Below are 9,520 nucleotides of genomic sequence, written 5' to 3'. Positions count from 1 at the left end.
TTTGATCTGTTGATCGACGTCGGTACTTCGTTCCTTATCCGTTTCCAACTATTTTTGTTCCATAGCGCTCCTTTCGTCGTTCTCGTCAATCCGTTGTAAGTAAAATTCATTTTCGTTATGTATTTTTACAAACCCAATTTATATTTTTAGCTTTGTTTATTATAAGACGGTTGTATGTACTAAAATAGACGGTCTGGTAGAATATTTGTTAGTCATAAATGATTAGTTCAATCGGAAAAAGGTAATAATGATAGGTTACTCAGTATTACTTGTTAAATTTGTGTATTTTGATAGCTGGTTAGTCCGTTTTATAGTTGAGACGGTGTATAATTATATATAGGGATCATTATGGATGTTAATTAGTCAGTTGTATAGTTGAGACGGTGTATACTGATATGTGGAGATGATTGAGACAAAGTGTATACCGACCTCTATGGATCATTTGGGATGCTAGCTAGTAAGTGGTATATTTGAGACGGTGTATACTTGACATGTAGGGATTGTTTTGGGATGCTATTTGGGATCTTGTTTAGTTGTGGTATTGTGCAAGAAATTAGACTGTTTTTAAGTCCGCTTTGCAGGTACTTTGGGACATTTTTGGGACTGTTTTGACTCGGTTTAGGACTGGTTTAGGATTGATTGAACTCTGTTTTGGTACCAGTTTTTGTGCAGCCTTCTGACTGTTTTGGGACAGTCGAAATGGAGGCCGTGTGGGCTGTTTTGGCCTCGGTTTTGGGAGCCGTGACAGCCGAGTTGGGCTCGATTTTGGGACGGATAAAATGGTGCTTTATGGGACTGTTTCTAGGGCATAAAAGTTGTGACAATTTTCTTGGTATGCCTGTCAAAAGGGAGGGTCATAATGGTTTATGAACATAAGACAAAGAGCTAATGCATATGATTTACATGTTTTGATTTAAATTAATTTCCGTCTCATATTTTATATAACGATAATTCGTTAATATCGTCCCTTCACATAATTATTTTAGGTGACTCATATGTGGTTGAAGATGAAGAGTAATTTTGGGTTTTAGAAGCTTTCTCAAGTTTATTGCTTGTCTCTTTGCTAGCTTAAGGTAACTATTCCGAGTTACTCGACGAATAAATGTCACATTCTTTGTTTTCTTGTATGATTTTGTGAATGTTATTTGAGTAGTTTATTTCACATGAAAATATGAGTCAAATTAATGCCTTTTGTAAGTACAAGTTCACATATTAGTATGGAAATGAATTTTATAGCAATAATTGCCATGTTTTGTTGATTGTGCCGAAAACTGAGCCTTAGTCCCTTTGACTGATGCGATGTCAGTTAATTGAGTGATTGGTCAGCCGCAATTTAACCCGCACTGCCGCAGGTCAGGGTTGCGGGTAAAAATTCGGTTGAATGAATTAGATAATCGGTCTTTTTCTTGTTTTAGGCCATTTATTATATCTTAGGTTCACATGTATAGTTGATTGTATTTAATAGTATCTTATATTGTAGAAATGGCCATAGTTTCCCCTAAAGCCTTTTTTATTGTTATAATTGCTAGGATTGGAAATTAGTATTGAATACTTATTGAGGAACTGTTGGGATTGTATCTTTGTAAATAGACATTTATATAACCTTTCATATGATAGAATATTAGATTTTATGTTGGTAAGTAGGACTTTTTGCCCTCTTAAGGTTAAGTGGGTGTCTTACTTGACTTGTGTGGTGAGTCTTGAGTGGTGTGGGCTAAAGTATTCAAGTCGGGACTAGCTGTGACTAGGTTCTAGGTGAGTATTTCGGCCTCCATCATAGATAGGTCTTTATAGTCTTTGACGAGTATATGTTCACCGCTTGATAGCCTTTGTGTTCCTGACTAGTGGATGTTTATCCAAGTTGGGGCATGACCTCATGTACTAATTTTGATAGTATGGGGTCAGCTTAAGTACTAGCCGACCCTTCGGTGGTGTCCTTAGGGTACTCACTTCACTTTGTTTTAAAAAAAGTTGTGAGTCTTGGGTGCGGTGGTGTGTATCCGCATGTCTAGGTCTCCAAGCAGATTTTAGGCTAGGGTTGTGTTGTCTCTTGGCCATGTTTTCTTAATAGTAACCGCACGAGCCAAGATACCGGTTCGATTACCTTCCCTACCTCGTGGTATAGACTTGAGTTACAAAGTGACTATTGACGGGACTAAGAACTTATGCCTGTCTTTGTTATATTGCCCTTTCTTGTTTGATGATTCTATGAATCATAGAAGGTGAGATGCAAGCCGGCTATGGTTGATAGAGTTTGGATTCCTGGATGTTATGTGATTCACATGATAGTGTAGTATGAGTCGGTCTAGTATTCACATGCTAGGACTATGTGTTGTTATATTGTTGTTCACATGATAAGCACGATTGCCTTAGCATCTATATGCTAAGGCAGTGTGTGATTCGTATTCATATTCTTATGTTTACATGTTATATTAATTATGACATTTCGTGGCTGGGAGAACTCGGAGTTACTCCCCACTGACTGTGGCTTTCGTATTTGTATAAAATGCGAATGACAGGTAGGTGATGCATATATGGGGTACATGGACGAGCTAGCGAGCAAAGTAACCTTGGGACCTAGACTGGTTTTATTTCATTGTGACCCTTAAACCCTTTTTATGTCACATACATTTTAGGGACATATGTCTCCCTTTTCTATTTTGGGTTTGTATCTTTACTTTTTCTTATCATTAGCTATGTATGTAAAGTAGTTCATTAGCTTTGCAGGTTTTGGCACCCGCTTTTGGGAATGTTGGAAATGTTGTGATTGGTTTAGAAAATTTTTGAAATTTACAGGTTTTTGGCTAGTTGAACCAATTACAAACATATCCTACCAGCTTTTTCTCAGAGAATTACGTGTTTACTTTTCCGCAATAAATGAGGGTGTCACAGTTGGTATCAGAGCATATTTGCTCCCGACGCACGTTTGTGCACCCCAATATAAATAACTTGACCTTAAAATAATAAACTTGAGAGATGGGTAAGATGGGTAGATTTAGGACCTTATGTTGTAGTCTCTTTGTGTTTGCTCTTTGTTAGGTACTAATCTGTTTGTTGATTGTCATTTAATAATTGTTGCGTTCTTGGATCAATGACTGTGAGCTTATCTATAGCTAATGGAATTATTATTTTTTTTTAAAAAAAAAAAAAAAAAAAAAAAAAAATTTGAACTAAAAGTTTTGAAAATATTTTAATGTTTTTCACTGGTTTTAACGTCAATTAGTGTTAAAGCTTGTTATTGGAGACGTCTGATAATTAGTTTTATCATTTGTTGGTGTAAAAATGTATTTTTATGTCTTTGAATTGGAATATTGATGTTCTTGAGTGATCGCCAAGAGTATCTCCGTTCCATTGAAAGGACACTTATATTTTACGAAGATCAAGATTTAGTGCCGATTGCTGAGGATTGAAGATTTGTTCAACCTTTGAAGAATGCTTTTACTTCCTTGCAGATGTTTCTCGTTCTTTTTGTATCTCGCCTTATTCTTAATCTCTTGGTGCTTATCCTCCTTCTAAACTCCCTTCGCTTTTACTTTAAAAGCTACGCTTGTACTCCTAACTCTCTTTTGTTCCTTGCTTATCCTCCCTTAACGCCATTAGATAGTACTCTTTCTTGTGAGGAATGTTGACCTGGGTTGGAAAATTCGACTTTTGAGGAGATTGTTTGTGTCTGACCCTTAACCCTGGCTTTGAGAAGTCGTGATGTTAGAAAGACTTAGGTAAGGTGATGAGACATACTTAGTGATTCTTATACCTAGTTCCTTGACTAAGTAAGTCGAGTTGTGATTGGCTTCCATAATCACTTTGGACATGAGAGTTTGATAATGGGTATGACCATATGAGAAAAGCTAATGTGGGATTATTAGTCGGCTCTCGAGAGTTCTTGAGTTGAGAGAGATTTAGTATTGAGAAGAATTTGTTAACCTTATAGTTGTATAGACCTTGAGGTCGCATTGAGTACTTGAGATGATGGGATGATGTCGTAGCTGAGTGTAGTTCCGCTTTTGGGAATCCTTGATAAGTAAAAGGATAGAGAAACTTGAGATCCTATTGATTTTTCAGATTTTGGGGTTGGTATGTTACTACCTTGTTTTGATATGAGAACCTTGTGGAATATTTGAGGAACCTTCTCTTGGAGTTTAGAGCTTGGTATTGGGATTCTTGATTGAAGGTTTACCTTTTTGAGAAACCCATAGTTGACACTAGTTGGATACGAATATATCTTTGTTGGAAGCCTTGACCTTAGGCTTGTGAAAGTTGTTCTGGATGTTTGAGGATTTGGAGCGATGAAATCACGCTTATAGTGGAGTACCTTGTTTCAGGGAATAGATTAGGATGAGGTAACATAAGCGATTGAGGAAACCCTTGGGAGTTATGTGGTTATGAGTTTTGTTGTTAGGAAGTTTTCGGAACCGTTTTGAGTGATGTTGTTGTTTGAGATAAGAGTGTCTGGCGTTTCCTTGTTGTCTAAATTCCCTTTCTCCTCGATCATAAGCGTTACCGTTCATACCTCCTTTCCTCGCTTCATCTTGCTCCTCCTTTAAGTTTGACACTCGTATCTTGTGAAACTCTATCTTTGACATCCTTATAATTTTGACTTCAATTTTTACCCTATGAAAGTCATTATAGCTCTCTTGTGGCTTAAGTTTGAGCTCTCTTAACATACTTTGTTTTTATGCTATCTAAGTTACTTTCCTTTTTGTGCAATTTCTAAATATTTCAAGCTACCATTTTTGGTTCGTTGCTAAAATTTTATGTTACTATTACAAAATTTTCCCTACTTGTAAAGATTTGGAAAAATGAAAATTCGATTTAATTCTCTAATTGCTCTTTGAGTATAGACTTCTTTATCACAGTTTTGAGTTGCTAAACCTGAGATTTTTGTAAATTTTATCCAATTTCTATTCACTTTGATCTAATTATGATGCTTTTGTCAAAGTTTAATGTTACACTTTCAGGGATTTGACCCCCAATTGGGTTTAAAAGTGAAACCTTTATTTCTATTTTGGCTTTTTGCAAAAGAAAATTTGGGTAAATTACCTTTTCTTTTGATTTTAACGTTGATCGGATGTTAGAACTCGTTATTAGAAACGTTTAGTAACTTGTTCTACTCTTGTCGACGAGTGATTTTCGGTTTTAAATTTGTCTTTGACTTGGAAGGTTAGCGTTCTTGTGTGCACGACAAGGGCAATTTCGTTCCATGAATGAGACTTATACTTTTGAAAACTCTTCATTAATGTTTTCGAAAGTATTTTGATTTTCGATTTATACAAATGATTTGCCTTTGACCTTATCTTGGATTTGGAATGTGATGTTCTTGAATGCGCAACGAGAGCACTTCCGTTCCTTTGATGAGAATCGTTCTGTTTTAAAATTTTATTTGAAACTTTTGAAAGAATTTTGATTCTTACGATAAATAACCTTTAAAATGTTTTGGTTACCGATTCCAATTCCAGTTTTATTTTTATAACCTTTCATTTATACTTTCAAGTTTCGAGGACGAAAACTTTTTAAAAGATGGGGTGATTGTAACGCCCGTATTTTATTAGTTGGATAAAATTCTTTTAATTGCTATTTTGAATTTAATTACATCATTTGACGTTTTATATATATATATATGCTTAGCTAATTAATTAATTTCATCATAAGTCGATACGTTAATTTTAATAATCATTAATAAGTTTATTTAAAGTTAGTTCGAGTTTATTGAAATTAGTTCGAGTTTATTTATTTAATAATTTCCGTTTCTTTACGAGTCCTTATGAAAGTTGTTTTAAGTGAACCCGAGATGGATTTTGGGAACAAAACCGTCCAATTAACTATTTTGAGCTTATTTCACTAAAATAGCAATTTTTATTAATATCCGTTAGTTTCAGTAAAATCGCTAATAATTCCGATTCAAGCGGATATCGTATTATTTCCGTTAACTAGCCGAGTTTATTTTATTTTCACTCATTAAATTTATTTATTATTGATTCCGTTTTATTATCAAACTTTTACTTAAATCGGTTAAATTTAACTCGAAACGATTTTAATAACGATCGAAGTTTCTTAACGACGAAGAAACGTACGTATAATAAATAGCAGGCTAGCAGGCTGCTGTCTCATTTATAAACAACGCACGTCTCTCTCTTTCCTTCTTCGTCCTTCTTTTTCCTTCCTTTCGATCTTTCTTCTTCAAAATTTGATCTGTTGATCGACGCTCGCATTTCTTCCTTATCCGTTTCCAACTATTTTTGTTCCATAGCGCTCCTTTCGTCGTTCTCGTCAATCCGTTGTAAGTAAAATTCATTTTCGTTATGTATTTTTACAAACCCAATTTATATTTTTAGCTTTGTTTATTATAAGACGGTTGTATGTACTAAAATAGACGGTCTGGTAGAATATTTGTTAGTCATAAATGATTAGTTCAATCGGAAAAAGGTAATAATGATAGGTTACTCAAGATTACTTGTTAAATTTGTGTATTTTGATAGTTTGGTTAGTCCGTTTTATAGTTGAGACGGTGTATAATTATATATAGGGATCATTATGGATGTTAATTAGTCAGTTGTATAGTTGAGACGGTGTATACTTGATATGTGGAGATGATTGAGACAAAGTGTATACCGACCTCTATGGATCATTTGGGATGCTAGCTAGTAAGTGGTATATTTGAGACGGTGTATACTGACATGTAGGGATTGTTTTGGGATGCTATTTGGGATCTTGTTTAGTTGTGGTATTGTGCAGTAAATTAGGACTGTTTTTAAGTCCGCTTTGCAGGTACTTTGGGACATTTTTGGGACTGTTTTGACTCGGTTTAGGACTGGTTTAGGATTGATTGAACTCTGTTTTGGTACCAGTTTTTGTGCGACCTTTTTTTTTTGGGACAATCGAAATGGAGGCCGTGTGGGCTGTTTTGGCCTCGGTTTTGGGAGCCGTGACAGCCGAGTTGGGCTCGATTTTGGGACGGATAAAATGGTGCTTTATGGGACTATTTCTAGGGCATAAAAGTTGTGACAATTTTCTGGGTATGCCTGTCAAAAGGGAGGGTCATAATGGTTTATGAACATAAGACAGTAGCTAATGCATATGATTTACATGTTTTGATTTAAATTAATTTCCGTCTCATATTTTATATAACGATAATTCGTTAATATCGTCCCTTCACATAATTATTTTAGGTGACTCATATGTGGTTGAAGATGAAGAGTAATTTTGGGTTTTAGAAGCTTTCTCAAGTTTATTGCTTGTCTCTTTGCTAGCTTAAGGTAACTATTCCGAGTTACTCGACGAATAAATGTCACATTCTTTGTTTTCTTGTATGATTTTGTGAATGTTATTTGAGTAGTTTATTTCACATGAAAATATGAGTCAAATTAATGCCTTTTGTAAGTACAAGTTCACATATTAGTATGGAAATGAATTTTATAGCAATAATTGCCATGTTTTGTTGATTGTGCCGAAAACTGAGCCTTAGTCCCTTTGACTGATGCGATGTCGATTAATTGAGTGATTGGTCACCGCAATTTAACCCGTACTGTCGCAGGTCAAGGTTGCGGGGTAAAAATTCGGTTGAATGAATTAGATAATCGGTCTTTTTCTTGTTTTAGGCCATTTATTATATCTTAGGTTCACATGTATAGTTGATTGTATTTAATAGTATCTTATATTGTAGAAATGGCCATAGTTTCCCCTAAAGCCTTTTTTATTGTTATAATTGCTAGGATTGGAAATTAGTATTGAATACTTATTGAGGAACTGTTGGGATTGTATGCTGTAAATAGACATTTATATAACCTTTCATATGATAGAATATTAGATTTTATGTTGGTAAGTAGGACTTTTTGCCCTCTTAAGGTTAAGTGGGTGTCTTACTTGACTTGTGTGGTGAGTCTTGAGTGGTGTGGGCTAAAGTATTCAAGCTGGGACTAGCTGTGACTAGGTTCTAGGTGAGTATTTCGGCCTCCATCATAGATAGGTCTTTATAGTCTTTGACGAGTATATGTTCACTGCTTGATAGCCTTTGTGTTCCTGACTAGTGGATGTTTATCCAAGTTGGGGCATGACCTCAGGTACTAATTTTGATAGTATGGGGTCAGCTTAAGTACTAGCCGACCCTTCGGTGGTGTCCTTAGGGTACTCACTTCACTTTGTTTTAAAAAAAGTTGTGAGTCTTGGGTGCGGTGGTGTGTATCCGCATGTCTAGGTCTGCGCAGATTTTAGGCTAGGGTTGTGTTGTCTCTTGGCCATGTTTTCTTAATAGTAACCGCTGAGCCAAGATACCGGTTCGATTACCTTCCCTACCTCGTGGTATAGACTTGAGTTACAAAGTGACTATTGACGGGACTAAGAACTTATGCCTGTCTTTGTTATATTGCCCTTTCTTGTTTGATGATTCTATGAATCATAGAAGGTGAGATGCAAGCCGGCTATGGTTGATAGAGTTTGGATTCCTGGATGTTATGTGATTCACATGATAGTGTAGTATGAGTCGGTCTAGTATTCACATGCTAGGACTATGTGTTGTTATATTGTTGTTCACATGATAAGCACGATTGCCTTAGCATCTATATGCTAAGGCAGTGTGTGATTCGTATTCATATTCTTATGTTTACATGTTATATTAATTATGACATTTCGTGGTCGGAGAACTCGAGTTACTCCCCACTGACTGTGGCTTTCGTATTTGTATAAAATGCGAATGACAGGTAGGTGATGCATATATGGGGTACATGGACGAGCTAGCGAGCAAAGTAACCTTGGGACCTAGACTGGTTTTATTTCATTGTGACCCTTAAACCCTTTTTATGTCACATACATTTTAGGGACATATGTCTCCCTTTTCTATTTTGGGTTTGTATCTTTAATTTTTCTTATCATTAGCTATGTATGTAAAGTAGTTCATTAGCTTTGCAGGTTTTGGCACCCGCTTTTGGGAATGTTGGAAATGTTGTGATTGGTTTAGAAAATTTTTGAAATTTACAGGTTTTTGGCTAGTTGAACCAATTACAAACATATCCTACCAGTTTTTCTGTAGAATTACGTGTTTACTTTTCCGCAATAAATGAGGGTGTCACACATCCATTCATTTTTCATGCTTTTCAATATACCTCTCCCTTACATTCTTCATCTTTCTCCAAAAACATGAGAAATGATGATCCAATTTGTTCAATAAGATTACTAATATTATTAATGTAATATATGAGTATTAGTAATCAATTTTAAGGTAAACTACTAAACAAATATCTAGCAAATATTATTTAGTAGAAATAAGGGATAATCTTGGGTGCAATCAAGAGGAGTGACTTCTATACTTGGAGTCTTTGGAGGATCATCCTATTACTCATAATAGCTCAAGAACAAGTGAAGGTAGGAGACCTTACTTGTGCCCATAAAACCGAAATTAACAATGTAAGGAACATTATTTTCTTATAAATCTTTTATTTTTTTATGCATGCACTAGATCTAAAGAACGAATAATTAAGAAGTTAATTAGTTCACAATTAGAGGAGTATAATAATAGGTACATAAACCT

The 9,520-nt window shown here is 35.3% G+C and overlaps 2 long non-coding RNA genes across 2 annotated transcripts; both read left to right on the top strand.

Annotated features, from left to right (window-relative positions):
• Positions 1-980: 980 nt before the first annotated feature.
• Positions 981-2,718, top strand: LOC141598243 (uncharacterized). Its single transcript, XR_012523364.1, has 2 exons — positions 981-1,073; positions 2,520-2,718. It is a non-coding gene; the product is annotated as an uncharacterized LOC141598243 (long non-coding RNA).
• Positions 2,719-7,170: 4,452 nt separating this feature from the next.
• Positions 7,171-9,000, top strand: LOC141598242 (uncharacterized). The gene is made up of 2 exons (XR_012523363.1): positions 7,171-7,253; positions 8,694-9,000. It is a non-coding gene; the product is annotated as an uncharacterized LOC141598242 (long non-coding RNA).
• The last annotated feature ends 520 nt before the right edge of the window (positions 9,001-9,520 follow it).

The sequence above is a fragment of the Silene latifolia genome, chromosome 9 (genome assembly GCF_048544455.1).
Source record: "Silene latifolia isolate original U9 population chromosome 9, ASM4854445v1, whole genome shotgun sequence".
Lineage (NCBI taxonomy): Eukaryota > Viridiplantae > Streptophyta > Magnoliopsida > Caryophyllales > Caryophyllaceae > Silene > Silene latifolia.
Note: the sequence above shows the minus strand (reverse complement) of the source record. Positions and strands in the feature narration are given on the sequence as shown.